Consider the following 21,305-nt stretch of genomic DNA (forward strand, 5'->3'; position numbering starts at 1 on the left):
CCCCCCCTCAGCCACCTCCTCCGCCTCCTCCTCCTCCCGCCCGCCTCCCCCCGGCGCGCGGCGCATGCCGGGTAACAGCGGCCCCCTCCCGCGCGGGAGGGACGAACCAATGGCGTTCCCCCCCCCCCCCGTCTCCCTCCTCCCCCCGTCTCCCTCCTCCCCCCGCCATGGAGGTGGTACGCTCCACGGGGAGGAGGGGGGAGAGAGGAGGCGGGGTGGGGAGAGCCAATGGGGGCGGGGCTCTCAGGCGCGCCTTGGCGCCGCCTCCCGGGATGTGAAAGCGCGGCTGGTTGGGTGGCGCGGTGGGAGGGGGCGGGGCCGCGCGGAAACGCGGACAAATCAAATGTCGGAGACGAGGGTTACGGCACTAGGATGGGCGGGGTTTTTCGGGGTGACGGACAGCGCGCTGCCCAATCGCAACGGGCGGTGCGCACTCGCCGCCCAATCAGAATAAGCCGTGGAGCGGGGTGGGCGGGGCCTAAAAGTAAATTTTCCTGGTGACTTGAAACGGCCGTTTGGACACCCCCATGAGGTGTCCGGGAAGGGGAGGGGCGGGGCGAAGCGGGGCGGAGCCCTCGACGGACGGGCCGCCCGACCAATGGCGTGGCTCCGTCCTGCTGACGGGCGGGCGCGTGAGCGAATGGGGCGGCGCGGTTGAGGGGAGAGGGCGGGGCGGCGGGCGGCGGCGTGTATATGGGAGGGGATGGAGGGAGGGGGCCGCCCCTGGTCCCGCGGGGAGGAGGGAGTGGGTGAGAGGCGGTGAGGCGGCGGAGGTTTAAATAGCGTGAGTCCCCTTCCCCTCGGCTCCCTCTCCCCGCAGGGCTTCTCCCCTTCCCCGAGCTGCTCGAGACCCCACAGAGCCCCCCGAGCATGCCCGCGGGCTGAAAGGGGCCCGATCCTGCGGGGCGTCCGGGGAGTAAAGCACCCGGAGTGCCCCTGGTTGGTGTAAAGGGGGAGTAAAGCACCCTATGAGTATCAGTGGTGGGTGTAAAAGGGGAGTAGAGCACCCCCTGAGTACCGGTGGTTGGTGTAAAGGAGGAGTTATGCCCCCCTGGAGTCCCCGTGGTTGGTGTAATGTGTGGTGTTATAGGGGAAACGCGTGGCGGTGTGCTCTCAGTGTCCCACGGGGAGCTGCTCGTATGAGGAATAATAATAATAATAAAAAAATAAATAAATGTGAAGTTGCTGGTGGGAAACTGCACGGGAAGCGCTAAGTGCTCGCTTTGGCTCTTTGCAGAGATGTTTCAGGTCGCATCTTTTTGGGGTTCAGGGCCCTAAGGAGCCCCCCGAGCTGGCTGCAGGTGCAGTCACCGCGGTTCTGTGCTCTCAGAAGTTTCTGGTGATGGGATTTCCAGGCTGCAGGAAGCTAGGAAAGTGAGCACAAGTGTGTCCAGGAAGATAAAGCACCCTTCTACGATCTGAAAAAGCAAGTTGTTTTTAGTACAGGTTGCTTTTCTAGGGTATTTGGTAACGTTACCTATTACCATAGGCCTGATTGCACCGAGCACATCTATCCCACACAAAGGGCTCGTGGTAAATAAAAGAAAACGTGTGCAGCCGTAGAGCTGGGTGTTAGATCTCTTCAGTTTTTTCCTGCGTACTGTTTGTGTCTACTCTCAGCTGGCCTTCAGGCTCATGCTGCCTGTAATCAGCAAACTTATGCCTAAACGTAATTTGCCAAGCCCGCACCAGGTGTGAAGTCTTGGTTTAAAAGGTGTATCAGTAAAAGCGTTTACCTTACTTACACCTGGGTTTAACATTCATGTCTAGGCACGATTTGGGGGCTGGATTCTGCAAGAGGATTTGTGTAAGGAGGATTTTGCCTCCACAAAGGCTCTGTGCAGGGAATGGTTCACCTGGGCTCGTGGAGGGGAGGATGGGAAACTTCTCTGTTGTCGCTGTATTTACAGACTTAATTATGGAGCGCTGTGCATTCTTCCTGTTGTTCCTGTCTGCTTTACATGTTCTGTAGGCTAATATTTACAGGGGAATCTGCTGTCTGATACTCCTTGCCATTGATGTTACTGAACAGCTTGAACTAGCATTGAACTCTTCTAGGGCACATGCAGGGACTGAAGGAGTGTGACTTGAGTGTGACTTTTGTGTGGTTCACTGATTTGTTTATATATTTGTCCAAAAATCTTATTTACACAGGTTTTTGAGAAGTAAAATGTTAGTGGTCCTTTTTGATATTTCGCTAACTATTGTGGTGTAACAGGTATTTTGTGGATATAGGTTATGTGCTCGGACTGTACCTGTCTTAACACCAGAAAATTATTGGCGATGGTTTGTCAGATGTTAGTAACCGAAGGTACGGGGCTTACTGGAACAGATGGCCAAGCAACCATCATGTCAGAGAAAACAGCATGTATGCCATGTATTCTTAGTTTAACACAAGAGGGAGCATGTCTAATCTTTAACCTTTAAATATTGCAACTTCAGAGAGGAAGCTTTAATTGTTGAGTGTCAGCTAATTTATGTTCTAGGCTCCGTGTGCAAATATTGATACAACCTATTCATATTGCTGGCATGTTTTCAATTTCAGGTTGTAGCTGTTGATTTGTAATAGGAATGCTGGCCTGCTAAATGTGGAGATGAAAACTACACCGATGATCTTTTGCACTTGTTAAAATCTGTAGATTTCTGCTGAATTGAGCAAAATATTTATGGTTATTGTTATTCAGGGGTATGGTTATTCATATACGGAGGTTGTACTTTGTTCTTTCATATTAGGTTAATAAATGTCTTTTGCTTAACCTACCTTACGAAGTTATAAAGCCCAGGTTTAATTTAATTTAGTTTAATTACCAGTGCAACTTTGCTTTTACAGTTCTTGTGAATTCTACTGGTCCACTCTTAAATAGGAAAGAGAAATTTGGATTTAGTAAAGGATTGTGTAAGATAACTTATTTTTTTTTTCTATGTCCCCTAGTGGTGTAAACAGAATCAAAATCAGCTTCCATTTTGTATTTATTGTCATTGTCCAGTTGAATCATGACTTAATAATGTTTGTCCTCGTTTAGTATTTTATTAATGTGTATTAGTGATTAGTTACAATTAAGCAGCTTTTGCAGAATCCTCTAAACTTTAAGGAGAGCCGTATGTGTGTGAAGTTATCTTCAGTGTTTCCAGTTGTTTTTTTTTTTTCCCACTTTGCTCCAGGTTAATGGTGAGAGATAGATCATAGCATCATTCAGGTTGGATGTCTACTGCTAAGCATTTTTTTCAAATTGTTTTTTTTTTTTTCCAAAACTTTAAATAATTCATATGTTGTTTGGTATAGCAAAGTGGAAACCTGAGTGAATAGTCCTATGGATCGAGATTTACTCCACTTGCCTGTCTTTCCTTGTTGTGGACATCATAGCCCCTGTAGCAGGGTGGCAGAAAGGAATGTGTGCCTCCATCACTTCTCATCGTAGCATATGAGGGTGGCGTAAGCCAGTGGTAGGAAGTTGTGTTGTGCTGGGCTGGGTAGGAGCACGTGTCGCCCCATGGGCATGGAAGAGCTATCTTCCCCTGTTTGGATGGGTGGTGATGGGACTGTCTGTGTTATGTAGAAGCCTTCACTGTATTCTTCTGGTGAGTTATGATATATTGAAGACCTTGCTTTTCATGTCTTTTTTCTTTTGAAGATGGAAGAAATGTGGTGTTTTTTTAAATTGCATCTACTGTACGCAGTATTGTTTATAAGGTGTTAATATCAGGGTAGCTTATCATCAAAATATACATAGCAGCTAATTTGTGTTAGCAAGACAGGAATGTGAGGTGACCTATACTAATCTCAGATACCTTTAAATATTTGGGAATTGTTAAAATTTTTAGGAGATGAATGAGGATTTGGGAAATGTTTGCCTCGAGTATTTTGAGACAAACCCTACTGGGAAAATTGTTGCTTTACTGAGTTATTCACAGCAACAAAGCATTTTAAAGGGATTGCTCTGTGTAAATGGATATTGTTTGATTTTATAGAATAGATGTGAAACAGAACTGTGGCATCAGAAATTCACAGAGAGCAGGGAAACTCCTTTTGATGAGCAAGTGTTGATGCGCTGGGTTTTGTCAGGACCAAATGAGCTGCCTGTTGCTTTAGATACTTCTCAGTCACAAGGGGCAAAACTTGGACTTCGGTTTCTTGCCCAGCAGACATAGGATGTAAAACACTTTTACATAAAATGCACATCTTGACTTTAAATGAAATTACTAATATGGCTGTAGAGTTCTTGTTTTGGTATTGTACCTGTTGAGCTTGTAACTGAGAAGTGTGTTTGGGTTGTGTAAACAGGCGGGAGAAGGTGGTTTTATGTCTGTACCTGACAGGAAATTTTACACCCCTATGGTGTAAAACCCCAGCAGACCCCAAATAAACCCATGGCCAGCAGACCCCACTCCAGTTGCACCAGTGGGTGATGACTGGGAGAGGTGGTGCTGCTGTGGCACCTCTTGAACACCAACATCAAGCACTAACTGGGGGCAACTGTGGGTAGTTTTCTTGAGTCAGAATGATTATAAGGACACTTGTGAGAGCTACCTGGCTATGGGCTCAGCAGTGGGGTCCCAGGACGGGACCTCATTGCCCTCAGGAGCTGGGGCCGGGCGCTCAGCACAGGCCTGGCCTGGGCCGAGTCAGCGGCGTGAGCAGGCCCTGGGCTGCCCCGGGCCGCGCGGTGCCTGCGTCTCTGAGGCATCATGCAAAGCAGCCTCATTGTTAGTTTGCTTCCACAAATTAATAAAATAAAGGGGGGTCAAAATACACAACACAAATCAATTTCTCAAGAAATTTTATTTTAAATAGGGCTCTGTTTGCATTACACCCCCTTGTCGTCCCCCCCAGCAGCATGTGGGACGTGCTGCGGCTGCCAGAGCGCAGCAACTCTCGGACTGGGCTAAATGGGTGGTTTAAAATCCCATGGGGTGGGGGGGCACCTGTGAGCTTTTTTTATTATTATTTTTTAAGCCGGGAGGGATTTCTTTTCACTTTGAGTCACAGCCCGCTGAAAAATGGGGGGGCTTAGAAAGAAAGTGCTGACACAGCCCCAATTCCAGAGCGGTGCCCTCAGTGCTGCCGCAGCAAGTGCCCGGGCAGCGCCGCCTGCTCCCCTGGCCTTGTGCTTCGCCTTCCTTCGTCTGGGTGCATTTTTAACTTTGGGAAAGTTTGCTATTATTTAAAGCCCGGAGCGGGTGGGCAGCGCCGAGGAGCGGGGCTGGAGGAGCATGGACTTGTTCATCTCAGCCTGATCTTGTCAGTAGCAGCAGAGCAGAGGGAGAGAGGGAGAGGAACTCCGGCTGGGGCAGCGCTCCAAAGGTTTGTCTGTTATTTTTATACCGAAATTACGCCTTAGTCGCCAAGTATTCGGCGTGCGGAGCGGTGCTGGCGATCTGTGGCTTCGATACGTGTGTATTTAGCGGCGGGGGTGGTTTGCCAGAGAGCAGATTTGCCTCTGTGTGTGTGTGTGTGCCGGCGAGAGCGAGTGTGTGTTGCGAGCGGGGAAACGCTGAAGAAGAAGAAACCCTGTTGGTTCTCCATGCAAATGACCGCTTTGGTTGTAACAAAAGCCTTGATGTTGGGCTTGGAAAAATGATCTGACAGTGTAACAACCCCAGGCCACTTTCGCCATGTTTTTGTTTATTCATGTTTCATTCCCTTCGCTGTAGCTATCGCCCAGATGTTTCCCATTTTCCCCGTTTTTACACCGTTGAGCCTTTTCGGAGTTAGCAAGGGAAATGTGTGAAAGAATGTTAACAAAACAGCGAGGTGGTGCAGATGTTTATACTTTAGTTCTTGCGCTCGCCGATACTGGCAGAGGGATACCGTGCATATGAAGGAACGTAAGAAAGCATCTGCTTTAACTAGCGAGCTCGTAATTTCCAAATGTGCCCATTGTAACTTGAATTTTCGCATAAACAGCTGAAGTGAGCACGTCCCCGGTGCAGTGTGGCTGGTCCAGATCTCATTTGTTTGCTACTGTTTTTTTTTTTTTTGGGGGGGGGGGGGGGGGGGAGGGTGAGGGGGAAGGCGAGTAAGAACAAGGAAAGGAATATCTGTGACACAACATGTATGCTCCTAGATAAACTCCTGCCATCGCGGAGTGCCTCTAAATATTTGAACAGCTTCTGTGAAGTCAAATAAAATTGGTTACCATGAGAAACAAAAAAAAAAAGTCTAATAGAACAGTTGAGCACGCTAATGAAAACCTGAATGTAAAATTGTTTCAGAATCATTCCAGGAATTGAATTAGACAGCAAATCTTTTTAATAACAGTCATAGTAACACGTTTAAACATTTTAGCTTCTGAGATCCTGGAAAACAACACACAGGGTACAGAAATAGCAGGGGTGGATGGTTTCTTCTCTTACTGTCGCATAAATTGAAACGTAATTGTCTACTAATGATATTAAAATCAGTCTGTTTTCAGGATTTTATGCTTGTTGAACATATCGAGGCATACACAAATAAAATCTTTAATCTTAAAGGACAATGATTCAATGTCCGGACCCAGTGGTTAAATCAGATGTGGTAACTATGGTGAGAGGTAAAGTTACTTAGCTTCTCACAGCCCATGCATATGTGGATTTCTTTTCGTATAATGGAGATTAAGGAGAAAAGGCTTAGAGAATCTAAAGGGAAATTTTGAGCAGGAGACCTGTAGCCTTGCTCTGGGAATTAGCACAGAGGAGGCTTTTAGAACAGAGGCAGGATGGAAGTAAACACTCTCTTGTAATATATATTGATGATAATTCTAGAAAGGAGTCTTTCTGCTTGGGAATATCTACAGCAGCTCACACGTACAGGAATGAAATCAATCCTCTGCATGTGAAAATAATCCTCCCACTCCAACAAAAACAAATAAACAAAACCCAAGCGTGGATCTTTGCATTATACCAAGTGACAGCAAGAAATCAGGTGAAGTCTGATATTCTGAATTAACTCATTTTAGGCTCTTGCAGAATAAAGCAATATTGATTATTTGGACTGCATGGCATTTCTATTTTTCAACATGCATGTCGTGTGTATTTTTCTTTTTTCTTTTTTTTAAAGAAGCACTTCAAAATAAGTGGTAATATGGAGTGGAAAATAAAACTAGCTTAATATTTTAGCTAGTAAATATGGGGGGGTGTTTGAACTGTAGCCAGAGGGACTTTGACCTTATTCCTGGTTTTCCTTGAGTTGAGAGGTGCAGTGTTACCCTGGGCTTTTCAGGAAGGAACTTGAGGTTGTGCTGATCAGCTCAGAGGGATATGGGAAGGATTGCCATGCTGGTACGAGTCATATGGTCTGAGAGAGCCACCAGGGTTACTAATTAGTAAATAGCTATTTGGTATGTTTTGGAAACAGAGCTGTGAGAGGTCAGGGTTAATTTTGAGTACAGAGGGACCATTTCTCACACTGTAAGTGCATGCACTATTACAGTGCAGAGATATCTTGGAGATAAGAGCTATGTTCAGCTTTCTAGTAATAGAGGTTAAAACTTAGCAGGTTTTAGGCAATGTAGTAGAAACATCTTTATTAAAATACTTTAAAGTTTTGAATTTTTCCTCCCAACTAACACAATGCTTAAAAAAAAAAAAGCAACAAACATCCGTTAGGAGAAAGCCACAGGGGAACTAGGAGTTCAGCACAGTTTATACACTGGATGTTGAAACTTAGGATATTTGTAGATTTGCTAGGGAGCTCTTTTAGCCTTTTGTGGATCATAGTCCTGCACTTTCCTTTCTCAACTGTTGTCAGCGTGTGCTACCAAATAGCTGTTTGGGGGAGTGCATTCACTATGACAATACAACAGTGTGTGTTCAACCTGGGGATGGAGTGGATGTTTCTGGACTTCAGGCACACTGAGAAGTAATAGGCCCAACCTCTGGTTAACTCACATTCATTGCAAATTTCTTTCACAATAGAAATGACAACTCAGAATGTATTGATTTTTGTTTTTAAATGGTCACTTATTGAAAAGTGTTAAAACTCCACTATTTATATTATGCCTTAATAGGGAGATAGTAATAGAAATCTTTTTCTTTCCCTGTAGACAATATTTTGCTTTTTTTCTTTCGTTGGAGTTGACACTTGAATGGACTTGTACTTTGTTATTATATTAATAACAATTATTATTTCAGCTGAGATTTTTTCATTTATATAAAGACTGTTATTTTATATTGAAACAGAAAGCTTCCATACAGTGGAACAAAAATCAGATATAGCCATTGATACAAGACAATTTCAGTGTTGAACATATTTTCAAATTGTTTTATCATTTTTCTCAGTTAGGATGTACCAAATTTAAGAGAGAGACTTGATTTTTCAGGTACAGGATGCGGTAAACCCTAACGGGTGGGGTAGAACAGCAGTGAAATCAGTGAAAGTACTGTCTCCCTTGCTTTCCGATCAGGTTAAGTCAGTTTACCTTTATCTTTAGAAGGCTTATGAGGCAATTCCATCTTAAAGTACTTGAACATCCATTGATGAAGTTTTGAGACAAGCCATATTTTGTTTTAGAGGGCCACACATCACCAGTGGATGGTGGATGCTCCTGTAATGCTTTTATATCTGCAACAAAAGTCATTAAGCACTTAAAAAAAAATAAATCACTAGTGATATTAATAATAAAGTGTTTCCAGGAAAACAAACAAACAAACAAAAAACAAAAACAAAACAAAAACAAAACAAAACAAAAAAACTAGATGAGGACAGAGCTGTTGAGGTATTTCCAGAAGACTGTTGGTAATTTCGAAGTTTTCTTGGTAGCTGAATACCAGGTTAGTATTTTGATAGTCTGTCAATACCCAATATCAATCTCTGTCAAAGTTTAGAACGAGGCAAGCTAGTTGACTTGCTCAGCTGTTCTGTTGGGACTCAGCCAGCAGTGTAGTGTAGCAGCATTTTAGGATGTTGGGGGGGGAAAAGGGAACTCTCCGCTTCCCGGTAAAACTATTTACATGAGCATGGGAGAATTTGTGGCCTTCTCAGTTGCATTTGTAGATTGCAAAAATTAACAAAGCGAGATTGAGAATTCCAGCTCAAACAGCAATGTTTGTGCTCGGCCTCCAACAGCTGAATAACTTCACTGAAGTCTTTGGGTCTACAGAAGTGAAGAAGGGTTTTCAGGATGAAATTTTACAGTATTTATGTTGTTCTCCTCGAGTGTGGCCATGGAAATTCTCCAGTGCAATGCAAACTCTTAGCTGTGCAAAGGTCTTTGAGAGATGGTTTTCACTCCATTTGCACTTCATCTAAAGCTCTGTAAATTGGTTTCAGGTGCTGTGTGGGGTGTATGGAACAGCTTAGTGCTCTAAGAGTGTGAAAGGAAGTTTAGAAAGGGTTAGAGTGAACTGCCAGCTTGTACAGGTTATTCCTCACAGTTTGCATTGGTGATTTTCCAAGGACTGATAAATATTATCAGCCTGAGAAGAGTACCTTGCCTGAGAACAGCAGGTAGATATTAAATTTCGATGATAAAATTTAAGAAAGCATAGTTGGGAATAAAAATTGCATTTCAAAATTCAACAGTTTCCTTCAGGTGTTTCTCCCCTGGAATGATCTGTTGGTATCTTCACCCTTAGTAGCTCTCAGAGTTGGTATTTCACTGCTGAAAATGATCGTTTGCTGCTCTCTGCTTTTGGTGTAGCTGAAATAGCCCCAGACACTTCAAACAACAAAATAAAAGGATATTTTAAAGAGCAAGATTTTGTTCTAAAAACACTTCAGAATCTTAAACAAATTTCTCAAACAGTTTTCCAGTTGACAGGAATGTTTTTTCTTCATTTGGAGAACAAGCCAATATGGCTTAGTTTGTGAAATTTGTTTATACAACGGTATTTTCTGTCTACGCGGTGCCTGGAATATGTCTTAACACATACATAATAGGATAAATAAAAGTTTTTGTATCCAAACAGCTTCTGTTTATCTTTCTGAGGAAGAAGCATGTGTAGGAAGAAGGGATTCTTTCAGCTTTGGGAAACCGAGTGCGTGCTCTATCTGGTAGATTAGGACATTTGTTAGCTTGGTAAATCTTAGAGCCTCAGCTATGTGACAGTTTCCTTTTAAAACAATACAGATTAGGTGGTTTTTTTTTTGTGTGTGTGTGTGGAAATCATTCTAACTTTTGCTTTGTTAATGCATTTCTCTGCATTTCTCAGGTAACCACGATGGGTTTTGTGAGGGAAGTTAACCAGTGAGGTTGGTGTGAAGTGGTAGTGCCTGTACAGGTTGGAGCATCTGCCCTGTGTTTTGTAAAGAAGGAATGGCAGTCTGAAAGCTTTTGCATGCCCTTTTTTTTTGGGTAGAGCTGTCCCGATCTTTCTTCATTTTCCTGCTTTGCTTCCCGATACTCCTCCAAGAAGAACATGGCATGACATTTTCTTACATCTTTTCAACTGTCTAACGTGTGGGTATATCCTCTTCTTCTTCTGTACCTTGTTTATGCTGCAGTGTGACAGAGAAGCAGAGGTAGAAGTTGATAATAAATTAATATATTACTCTAAGTACTTTTAAGCATATTATCTTTTTTTTTGAATATCCACTCTTTCACCCTCCGTTGCTGCTATGAGGGAGTGATATCTGTGTCACAGTCATTCCGTCTTTTCAGTGTAAGTGATGCGAATATGGTCTGATGCTGTTAGTATATCATTCTCCAGGCCCTCTGGTAGAAAAAGATATGGAAAACAAAAGCAGTGATATCCTTCAATGTGAGTTGAGAGAAGGTGACCAGTGGAATTTCAGCCATGAGAAGCAGTCAGATCAATGTGTTACACTCACGCTGTTGCACAGGGGTTGATGTCTTTGCCCAAAATCCTGGCAGAGAACTTAAAGATCTTGTTTGCTTTTAGGGTATCTGGGAAAGATTCTCTTTTTAAAATAATAATAATAAAAAACACTTCCCATTCTCCTCAATGATGGCGGGACAGGAAATTGGTTCTGCAGATTCCTACCTCCCGGGAAGGCAGCTTGAAGAAAGTAAGGCTTGGGGAGAGTCATCATTGCAAGTTATGCAGATGAAATCCTTTAATCTATTTAAGATAAATTGTACTACTTTCAGCCCTAAATTGTTATAGTAGTGAAGATGTCAAAACCATGGCGACATTCATTGCTGTAGGAGCAACTCCAAATCTAACTTCCCTGATTCTGATGTCACTGTATCAAAACACACTTATATTCTGATTGTAGATCACTGTTTCTGGACCTTATTGATATTTATTTTGGAGAGACTTAACTAAATATAGGCGTCGTTGCTTTCAACTCTAGAATCTCTGCTTGCCCAGCTAAAGGAAAAGATTGCACGCTCCCATTGAGGCTTGGGGGTGGCAGGATAATTGCCTAGAGACAGGAAGTATGCATGGGCTGTCAGAACAGATAGTTTCAAGTATCTAATTAGCACTGTACAACAAAATTAATAGATACAAAGATGGGTATGGCAGATATTTAAATCAATCTTTAATGTCATTCTAGGTTTTGGATGTTTGCATTTGATTTTCAGCTGTTTTATTCTGGTTTTTACTACAGATGATCCCTTTGTTCCTCATCATTTTTTCAGCTTTTGTGGTTCTTTGATAGTGTTTTGTCTTTCAGTACTGTTTTTTTTTCTTTCTGATTTAGAGCCCACTGGTGATAGTTTTGTCTGCTAGTCACACGTTTCCCAGAAATGCCAATAGGATTTTCTGTTCCTTTGGATGTGTTTCTAGATGAGGTGATGTCAGAAGAAGGTACAGAAAGGTCCAGCAGCTTAATCTTGAAGTGCTTAATAATAGGGTGTGATTGCCTAGATCCATCTTGAGAGAAACATACAGTCTGTTAGCAAGCTGGAGTTGTCTGGCTGGAGGGGAATATAAAATAAAATGCTAAGTTGACCCTACCAGCGTATGAGCAGCACCTTTAATGAATACTGTAAGTAGTCTTGCAAGTTCCTCGGTGTGTTTGTGTTCACTGCTGTCTTATGAGATGACTTTTTGCCAGGTGTTTTCTCTCCCAGTTTAGATTTTGTAGGTGTTTTTCCATTTTCATGATGATGAATCAGATTATTTGAGTGTTTTCGACTGGAGATACTCCAATTGTGTGGATAAGGGGGTCCAAAATCTTTTTAGTCTTTTAAGAAGCAGCAATAGCATATTCTGGCATGTGGAAAGCTAAGGTTGAAGTATGTGGGGCACCACACCGTGTCTTTCTGCTGCATGCATTAGGAGTGATGGGAAGAGCTGGACTGGTGTCTTCTTCAAGAAGCCACTTCGCTGTGCCAACCGTTTCCATAATGTTATTTGCTGTGAGTTCTGGCAGTTTCTCAGGACCTTTGTAATAGGATGTAAACGTACGAGAAGAAGTGATCTGGACATGGAACAGTAGCTTGTTTAATGCCAACTTTTTCAACCATTCCTTGAAGTTAGAGTACTGCTCCTTCACGATACTTCTGAGAGTTTTGTTTTGTAAAAGGGAAGGGTTTTTGTGTGTGGATTCTTAACTGCAGTGTTCAGACTGGAATAATTTCGTATACTGAAAAGCGTTGTCTTAATTTCATCGTTTGGTGTTGAACTTTAATTACCAAGATGTTTTACCATTTGTCATCTTCCCTGCCCATGTCAGGGGTTTGGAACTGGAAGGGCTTTAAGGTCCCTTCCACCCCAAGCCATTCTATTGTATGATCTTTGTTAATGGATCACAGGGGACTTTTTAGAGGTACAAACATTAATTTCTAAGAATGTGCCCACCATAACTTCAGAATGGTTTCATAAAGCGGTAACTGGTATAAAATCAGTCGTAGATGGTAATAATGGAATCTATGTAGTTCTAAAAGAAGTTATTTAGTGTGTTTATGTCTTGAAGTCCACAAAACCAAAATGTAGTTAAAGTTATGAAGGCTTTTTTGAGACCACAGTTATTTATTGTGAATATAGAAGTCTTTTTTTGTTAGTACACTATTTCCCAATGCTGACATAGAAATGACATTTGTTATCATTGCAAATAGCAACCACTGAATATTTGATTGAAAACATCCAAAGCGGACTATTAACTGCAAAGTAGTTAAAAAAAATGCAGTGCAAATATTAATGTCCTACCAGCTTGAGAAGTTAGCATGGAGTAAGGAATGTGTCTGATGTAGCAAATCTGTTTTTCTCTCGAATTAGCTTTCTTGTTACGAGTAATCATAGCGTGTGCTTTAGAGCCTTGAAATGAAAGGCACGATATAAACAAGAAGTATTTTAAGGGTCAGATAATTTTAATAAGTTATCTTTGAGGGCTGTTCATAGAGTTTTGTCTTAGACTTGTTGTACTTTGATGGCAAAGATGTTTTATATTTCATCAGTCTGGGATCGTGGTAAAATCCTGATTTTGAAATACTGCTATGCCCAGTTACTTGTCAAAATAATCTGTGTCCAAATATAATGTCTGACACTTTTCCTTATACTAATGGCTGCATTGTTTAGTTTCACTGCTGTGGAAGTTTTACAGTTTGCAGCCTGATTGAACATTCTTTGAAATCGGTGTTCACACTGACGTCAAGGCTGACAATAAAAATAGGTCTCGTAAAAACAGTAGCATACCACACCAGATAATAATACAGCACTCACTTATTGCCAGCTTTTCAACATCTGGAGATGTATCTCTGCATAAGACAAACTCAAGATTAAATAAAAATCAGTTCACATTTTAAATGAAGGAAAAATATTGTAGTATTAATTGCCACTATGCGGTGGTGAAGAGATTGTTATGTGTATGCTAATATTCTAGGGAAGAATATAATTTTTTTAAACTACAAGGAGTAATGAAGCTGGTATATATACAAAATAAGTAATGCATGGGGGATAAGCAAATAAGTGATGTATCAGAAGGTGGTTTCAAGCTATATTTTCTTTCTCAATGTCTGGTGTATTCGTTACCCTTTATGGGTGCAGCCTGTCAGCAGAATAAGCAAACATCCTGTCCCTCTTTAGTCTTGCTACCGAAATAACCTTACATTCAACTAAATATATTTTACTTTAAATCAAAGAAAGACATGTCATGGCAATTGGCAGTCGCATATTCCAGAGCAGGCTTTCTGATGAAGGCTTCCCTCGTCAGCCTTGACTGCAGTGTAATTAGGAAGGTTATGCCAAGTGCGTACTGGGGAGTTTCTGCTAGAGTTCTTGTGTGGGAAAAGAATTTGTCATACTGCCAACTGCAAAACCCAGATCCAACAAGAGCCTGGAATTTGAATTGACAGGCCAAAAGCTTTCATTGTTTGAGTTTTCAGACATCCTGGTACAAGCCAAAAAGGGTCCTGAGAGTTTGCTGTTGTCAGATGTGCTAAATCCCATGTGTGATTAATCAGGGATTAATCAATGCAGAATTTATATTTAACGTGGTTATGGTGTATCATAAACTCATTTTCTTTTCTACCGGGTGTTATATCAATCTTAAAAATAAAAAGATATATGATCTGGGAGCAGAAGATGGATTACACCAGAAGTAAAGTAACCAGGCATTAATAGAGGAGTGTCTGCCAGCCTTACGTGCAATGCAGAGGAACCGCAGTGAGGCTTGCCTGGAAGCACAACGAACGTGCAGTGGTTGTGCTGAGCTGATCAGTAGTTACTCTCCTGGACTAAATGAGAGCGTGCAGGTAAGATGATGAAAGGCTGTGTTCTTAAAAATATCGACCTTGCTTTTTTTTGTCAATATTAGTAGGAAGGAAGGTTCAGTTTTGTGGATGTCTCCCTGAGAGAGGCTTGAGAAGAACGTTTCAGTGACTTTCTGCACCTTCAGAGCAAGAAGGGTGCTACTATAAGTTGTGTAGGGTAGTTCCCTGATGAGCCATGTGCTCCTTCCTCTCTAGAGAGAAAAAAAACAACTCACCTTTTTACCACCTACTTTTACTGGTCTCTCTCTCCAGCTCAACTTTTCAGTGTCTTCTCCATTCATGTGCTGTTTGGACGGATTGCTTGTTATGGTTTAAGACCTGTTTACAAAGAGCAGCAGATTTACGGTGTGGCCCTGGAAATGCGTTTGAAGAGTGAGTTGGTGCAACACATCTTCCCCATTCATTCGTTGTATTACCTCTCTCTAATTAGTGATGGTTCTTTGATATTTGGAGGTCCCTTATCAGGGAAGAATAGGATAGAGTTACTCAGATCATGGAGCAAGAAAGGAGTGTGAAAGTGTCACCTCATTTTCTGCCTGCTGTTTTTCAAACTGGGTATGATTCCCATTGACTGTATTTCTTTCTGGGGATTAACTGTTGCAAAGAGCTAAATTTAAAATCTATTAATCATTTGCATTTGCTTATTTGTGCTTTCTAAGCATGGTTTTATAAAGACTTGATTATATAGCTTGCTTGAAGGTGTATGTGTTACAAGACCAATAATGTATTAAAGCATTAGTAGTAGTGTTTAATACAGAATGTTGTGAGTAGCTCTCAATATATTGTTAAAGAACAAATAAGTTGACCTGAAATTTAAAAAAAAAATAAAATAAATTAATAAACCTTAATTTAGGGAAGAATAAAAGAGACTGAACTTAGCTTTATTTTAACTGCACATCCTGTAATACACTTCAGATGTAAAAGCAGAGCAACCTAAAATGGGATGCTGCCAATTTCCAATTTTCTGCATTTCAAGTGTAGACCATCTCCTTGGTGGGTCATTGCATCCATGTGGGTTGTGGTAAGTATTATACTATGAAATTATCATTAACCAAAGTAACTTTCTGCTTTAAGTGCTTGAGTAAGCTCTGAAACAGGAGGAGGAGAAAGGGAATTTGGTTTGTGTGTGACTTGTCAAATTTTGAAGGATGAGATTTGAAACAATTTTAGATCTGATTCCACGTGGAATTAAAGATGATGATCAACTGTGAGCAATGTAGCACTTCAAGCATATGTATGCTTTTGCATTTTGTACAGGTATGGAGAAGATGCTTTTATTTGGTGAGGTATAGATGCTGGAGATCTTTAGTTTCTTATTTGCTCACTGAAAAAAGAATAGACAAACCCTGAGATGCCCCAGAAGTTTGTGTTAAAACGAGAATCTCATGTTGTGGAAATGGCTTGGAGCTCCTGGGTGAAGTGGTTGCGCCTTTATAAGGTACAGATCTCCCTACTTCATGTTAGCAATACGAAAATGTATGATTTACAGATGACATTGAAGTTTGTGTTCTGGATTCCAATTGTCACATAAAACTCTTGCCCTAGCTGATGTTGATCAAGTCACAGATTAATTTGGCAGTCACATTATATGGTGTTTCTGTGTGGTCTTCATGGACTTGGATTCTAGTCGGTGAACTACAACGATGGTGTAGACCTGAAAAGAAAAAGAATAACTGCTGTGTCTGCCCTGCATTTCAGCAAGTTTTGCAGCACAGTAAAACACTGTCAAGCAATATGAAGCATAGTTAACATCTGTTTGGGATTAAAGCATCGCTGGCACTGGAATGGCTCATTCCTACTGGAGCCGAGCACTCTGTCTTCCTCATACTTCCACTGAAATCAGCAGGGGATAATCTCGGGGATGTTAAGTCATGGTATGGCCAAGATCACTGCGATGAAGTTACAACGATGCCTTTAGGGTTCCTTCTCAGTTTCATTTTACAAGAAGAGGGCTGTGTTGTTTTTTCAACAATTTGAACTAATGGGTGCACGTTGGCTTCTCATGTGTGTTCTTTGTAAGTGTCCAAAAGTATAGGGCTGAAAACCTGGAAGAAAACAACAGAGGTTAAAGCAAACTAAACTTTTAAAGTAAGTCTGGCTGACAAATAGTCCTTCTTCAGCTAGAGCAGGCAATAATTAGACCTGTCACTTACAGACCAGTTTTTCGGTTTTGATGAGCTGAAGTTTGAAAACCAGCTACAAAAAAGAAAGTTTTCAGTCCTGCTTTAACCAAACTTGGTGCCTTTTTCTATTTCTGTAGCATGGATTTCTGGAAGAATTATCTTGAAAAATAGCAGTCTCTTTTGGCTTTCTTTTGGGACAGGTATTTTTGTAATATAGCATGCTTAATATAAGACAAAATTAAGGAAATCCACCTTTAAATGAAGAAGTGTCTTTCTGTGAAGTGATGTTGATGTGGCTAGTGAGAAGGAAGTCTGAGCTCCGCACCGTACTTGTGGAATTGAAGCAGTCTGTGGGCTTAGTCCTTTCTGACAGTGTTTATAGTTATTTGTTTTCCAATCATATCAGTCCTTTAGGATAAGGGAAGGTGAGCAATGAAGGTAAGAGGATGCTTGCCAGTTTTATGAGGAAAAAGCATCTGGCTTGTCACTCTGCTAATGACTTTATCAGTGGCAGTCACAGATAAAATCATGATGCATTTTTTCATCTGTAGTGCTGTTGAGGTTGGCTAAAATATCGAGACCAAAGAAACCCTTTAATCTCTGACATCCTGCTTTTGAAAATGTTTGTTTGGAGAGCGGCTGTTTCTGTGTTCTTCCCAGTCTTTTTTGTTTGCTTGTTTTGCAGTACTCTGCTCTCTGGACTTCCAGTTTCATTGCAAGCAGTAAGATACGAGGTACATTAAATTGTCATATAGACCTAAGCGTAGGAAGACTTGACTCAGAGGGGGAAATAAGAAGACTAATTAGAGTTTAATCTGAAGAGAAGGTTATGAAGGGCAGATAAAACTGCTTTTAGGCATGCAAGAAGTTTCCATAAGGTCATGGAGGAGCATACAAGAAATAATGGACTTCAGTCACAGCAGGAGAGGGAGTCAGGTTGAGCTTTACTAAAATCAAACCAGCAGGTGTGTGTGTGTGTAATTTTTTTAAGTAGCATACTGATACAGAAACTCTGGGATCAGCTGCCTGGCAATCCCACACAGTTTCTGTTATCTGAGACTTTAAGCTGCAGTTTGGACAACTTGTGTCAGGAATGACAGAAGTGTAGCTGATCCGGGCTTGGGAAAGAAACAGGCCAGATGACCTTTTGAGCTCTCTTCCAGTTTCTTTCTGCGTGAGCCTAAGAATAGAATAGGACATGCATGAAAATTTCTGTACTTCTCACTTTTTATTGTGGTTTATAAGGAGATATAACTTCTAGTCAACATTTTATTTAATTTATTTTGGGCGTGTGTTTTCTTGGGCAGCTAGCTACCAGCACCAATTAGCCAGTTTAACTATTTTCCCGTATGTTAGTACTATGTTATATCAGTTTGCCAGGATTCAAGTCGTCTGTTCATTTCCAAGTCTTCTTTAATACTTCCTAATGTATGCAAGGCCATTAGTATGCAGCTGTTTAGGAGCACCAGTCAATGGGCTGGTCTGATCGGAGTTTTGTTTTTCGTCGCTTTTGAAAAATCTCTTCAGATCGCGCCAGCTTTTCCTATTCTGCAGTTCGGCCTTAAAGGTAGGAGAGCCAGCTCTGGAGCGTTTTTTCTTCCTGTGATTTTTTTTTTTTTAATTTGGTGTGGCCTGCTATTTTACAACCTCTCCAAGTGCATTAGTGTAAATGCTTATTCAGCCCTCGTGAGTTTGTCCATGACTATATCACTGAAGCATTTGGGCGTTCATTATGTTCATGCTTCCACATGAATGAAGATGTTTTCTCTGAAAGTAGAGTTTTTAAAGATTTTTTTTGTTCATGTCCAAAGCTGTTGACCTACTGTTATGTAATAAAAGCTCAACGGTTGCATATATCCTCGTTAGGCTGCCCGTGTTAATTTTGACCAAGTCTCAGGCAGGCGGGTGGGAACTGAGGTGCGTGGCCTAGGCCCTGCTCAGCTTGCACCATTCCCCTGGAAGCACTTCTGGAAGCTTTTTGTGCTTTTTAGTTTGGCTTTATATATTTCAATTTCAATTTTATTTTTTTGTTTCCCCCGGAAAATTAGAAATTTAATGAGAAAATGTTTGAGTTGTCTCAGCACAGTCTTAAACCCCAGCAGTAAACCAGATGAGATGCTTGAGGAGAACTGACTGTATTTACTGGCCCACCTGAAACCTCTGCCCTCAAACTTGATGATTATTTGTTTGCTCATCCGTGAGGACAATTCTGGTGGCTGTTCTAGGATGGAAGGAATTGATTTGGGCTATCTCAAGGTGTCTCAATGGACAAGCCAGTGTTACCTTGGAGAAACAGTAACTTTTATTCTTCATGGCCCAAGGGCGAGTGTTTCTTCAGATCCAGTTAAGTTGTATTTTGAGACATCCACCTACAGGAACAGTCTGTTGAAATTGGTTAAATGAACTTGTAATTAAAGCATGCACCCAGCAGTGACTGGTTTTTAAGGATCTATCTACTACAGATTCGTTCTCAAAATCCTCTTTTTCTTTTACAACAGGTTTTCTTCAAAAGTGTCTGCATTCAGTTGTTATTTAAAAAAAAAAACAAAAAAAACAAACTTTTGATGTGGGAATATCTTAGTGTTGTTTAGACTGCAATTTGAGCTGTTCATTAATCCAAAGGCTTAATAAAGCTATTTCCTGAAGACTGTTTTCAATGGCTGATGAGAAGCTGAGTTCTTGAATTTTACCATAGGAATGAAAAAATCTTTGAACTCTGAAAACGGATTTTTTTTGTCTGCCTGTCTCAAGGTTAATTCTCCAAAACTTCCTGTTGTATCATTTGTAGAATTGTCTGCTTTCTGGTGCCAAAATAGCCCATGGAAACATGGCAGTGCTTCATGTGGTTCTGAAATCGAAAGCAAGGCTACGCGGAATGTGCTACGTTAGCATGGCCAGGGCTGGGATTCGTTTGGTTCTCCTAAATTAGTCAAACTGAATTTATGCAGCAGAAGCTACTAAAGCTTCTGAGAGCTTTTCTTCCCCTCTTACTTTGAAATTTCTGTAGCAGAAAGCCGGTTTCTAGATACCCAAACAGGTGGACCCACTTACCAAGAAATGTTACGGATAAATCAGCAGAACATCCCTACTGCTATCGTGTGGGTTTTCATCACTCTCTGTTCAAGCAGTACATTACTATGTGCCACCTTCAGAAATGGATCTGAGCTTTTCACCTTGTGTTTTGTTGAGGACTAACGTCTCCTCCTTGACCTTGCTAATTTTTACAGACTCTTCTGTGGATGGATCTACTTGATACTGTTGATTGAAAATCAATTTCCCCTTAAGTCCACTACGTGATGTCTTGCGTTCCTTTCAGCTTGATCCATACAAAATCTGTGTTGCCATTGCAAAGTTGTGAAGTTCATTAACATGAACAGGAAAATAAAGTAGGTAAATAATACACAAAGAAATGGTGTGCCGAACTTTTTGTGCTGTAGCCATTGCTACTTTTGCAGCAGTTTGAGCCCTAGTAAATCATGCTGGGCTGTCAGAACAGTTCTTGAGATCTCACTCATGAAAAATTGATACAAAACAAATTTAACCAAAGTAATTTGTAGGTTGTGCACCTCCTGCACTTCTTGTCTTTTTTGTTACTTTTTATGGTGCAGTCAAACCTCTTAGTATATTAAAAATGAACCAAGAATATATATGTGGTAACTAAACCTTAAATTATAGCTTATATTGTTTCACTCCTAGACTCTGGAGAGGCTGGAAAAGAGAATTTGCAGAGTGTTTTGTAAATGTTCTTGCATGGTACAATTTAAAATAATGAGTATCTCATTGTATTACTAGAATTACTCATAAATTTGCATTCCTTGTTCCTCATTTTCAGCATGTACACAGCTACAGGGAAATTGCAGGAAGAAGTATGCTGAGTCTCAGAAATATTTATTAAGTTTTCCTTTCTGTGATTAACATTTGTCTAATTCCCAAGTGCTTTAAATTCAAGTTTGAACATATTTTAATAAACATTCTCATTTTGTAATAAACGAAGAGTAGTTTAAATAGTATATCGGATTTTTTTTCGGGTTAGGCTTTTGGAGTAAATAAGTATTCGACACTGAAGTTTATAAGTTATTAAAGAGGAGGTGAATGGAGGAATATGAGTGCTTTCATTTGTTTTGCATTTTTCTTGTCACTCAGATATTTGGAATGATTGCGTTTTTTTTTTTTTTATATGGGGATTGTGTGTTTTTTGTTTGTTTTGCTAAAAGGATTTTAGGAAATATTATGAAACTGCCTGATAGACATTTTAGAATGTTTTAGTCTTCTGTGAAATGTGATTGTAGGAGGTGTGTAGAAATGAGACTTGATCTTTCATTGGTGACTGAAAGAGATGGTTAGTGTGAACGTAGCAGAGTTAAGACCAAAAAGAGGAGTAAATGAACTTGTGAAACTCTGCAGTACACTTGGTGCTTTCTGGAAGTACCTGAAGTGAAAAGCTTTTGGATGTTATGTAAAAAGCTGGCTAGCAAGTTGTGCATTTCAATATATACAGCGTTTAGATTACTAATTGCTTGCTTGTTTTTGTAACTAAAGCAAGTAATGTATTAATAAACTTTAAAAAATTGTATAGACTTGAATA

The 21,305-nt window shown here is 41.0% G+C and overlaps 1 protein-coding gene across 2 annotated transcripts in view; it reads left to right on the forward strand.

Moving 5' to 3' along the window:
• The first annotated feature begins 763 nt into the window (after positions 1–763).
• CTBP1 (C-terminal binding protein 1) overlaps positions 764–21,305 on the forward strand; it is a 228,122-nt gene continuing 207,580 nt past the window's right edge. The window contains exon 1 of one of the 2 annotated variants that reach the window (XM_082759293.1): positions 764–784. The gene's annotated coding sequence lies outside the window, so the exon portion shown is untranslated. The remainder of the gene's footprint in view (positions 785–21,305) is intronic. The other variant, XM_082759292.1, reaches the window with a different exon arrangement.

Source organism: Aythya marila (assembly GCF_965140915.1).
Source record: "Aythya marila genome assembly, chromosome: 4".
In the NCBI taxonomy this organism is placed as follows: Eukaryota; Metazoa; Chordata; class Aves; order Anseriformes; family Anatidae; genus Aythya; species Aythya marila.